The sequence below is a fragment of the Rhea americana genome, unplaced genomic scaffold (assembly GCF_003343005.1).
Source record: "Rhea americana isolate MKP2758 unplaced genomic scaffold, rheAme1 scaffold_574, whole genome shotgun sequence".
In the NCBI taxonomy this organism is placed as follows: Eukaryota; Metazoa; Chordata; class Aves; order Rheiformes; family Rheidae; genus Rhea; species Rhea americana.
This window is the reverse complement of record NW_028186728.1, coordinates 57,979-59,309: the sequence shown is the minus strand read 5'-3', so window position 1 is coordinate 59,309 and position 1,331 is coordinate 57,979. Positions and strand designations below refer to the sequence as shown.

Sequence of the window (1,331 nt, the reverse complement as noted above, 5' to 3'; positions counted from 1 at the left end):
GGCGTCGTGGCCCTCGGCGTCACGAGGCCGCCCGCGCCGGCATCGGGGACCCGGGCGTCCCCCGCCGCGCTGACCCATCCCGCCCCGGCCGGGCGGGGGGGAACCCGCAGAGGAGGAGGAGGAGGAGGAGGAAACGGGCTCTTCCTCTTCCCACCCGCTTCCCAAATGTCCCCTCGGGACGGCTCCACCTCGCCCCGCATCCTCTTCCCGGCCGGCAGCTGGGAAACCCCCCGCTGCGGCTCTGCCCGGCCGAAACCCGGGTGCTGGCTTCGCCTTCGGGGGTCCCGCCGGGCGCCCACCTCGCACCGCCGGGCGCCCACCTCGCACCGCCGGGCAGGATGCGGCCGGGCGCGGACGGGCCGGGGGCGAGCGGGGCGGCCGGGAATTGTTCTGCCCGAAGGGAAGCAGGAAACGGCCAGCTCCCGGGGGAGCCTCGGTGGCCGGGAGGGGAAGGATTTCCGGACAGGCTGGGGGCACAGTGCTGGTGGGGGGGGGGCGGAAATTGGCCCGCGGGCGTGGGAACCGGGGGCCCCCGGGCACGGCGGTGGGGCTGCTGCGGGCAGGGGCGCAGCCCGGACACCCTGCCCACGGCTCGGGCCGCGCCAGGGTGCCAAAAACACGGCCGGGGTGTCCTGGGCACGGCCAGCGTGTCCTGGGCACAGCGCTAGTGTGACAAGCGCAGCCAGCGTGTCCCCGGGCACGGCCAAGGTGCCAAAAGCACGACCAGGGCGTCCGGGGCACGGCAGCACGCGCTGGGCACAGCCAGGGTGCCAAAAGCACAAACAGGGTGCCGTCCCCACGGCTAGGGTGCCCCGAGCACAGACAGGGTGCCAAAAGCATAGCCAGGGTGCCATGGCTGTGGCTAGAGTGCCCCGACCTCAGACAGGGTGCCAAAAGCACAACCAGGGTGCCGTGCCCACGGCTAGGGTGCCCAGAGCAGAGCCAGGGTGCCAAAAGCATGACCAGGGTGCTTTGGGCATAACCAGGGTGCCCAGAGCAGAGCCAGGGCGCCATGGCCACAGCACTACGGGCACAACTAGGGTGCCAAAAGCACAACCAGGGTGCAGTGGCCAAGGCCAGGGTGCCCCGAGCAGAGCCAGGGTGCCATGGCCATGGCGCTACGAGCACAACCAGGGTGCCAAAAGCATGACCAGGGTGCCGTGGCCACGGCCAGGGTGCTTTGGGCACGGCCAGGGTGCCCCGGGCACAGCCAGGCTGTGACAGCCATGGCCGGGGTGCCGCGGGCAGGCCGGGGGGGGCCCGCGGCACCCCGACCGTGGGGCAGGACCCCCGCTGCGGCTCTGCCTCCCCCGCGGGCCCGGAGCCCCCCA

The 1,331-nt window shown here is 73.3% G+C and overlaps 1 protein-coding gene across 1 annotated transcript in view; it reads right to left on the bottom strand.

The window, feature by feature from the left end:
• Window positions 1-1,331, bottom strand: part of SEMA4C (semaphorin 4C) — a 7,496-nt gene that overhangs the window by 5,480 nt on the left and 685 nt on the right. The gene's annotated exons all lie outside the window — the stretch shown is intronic.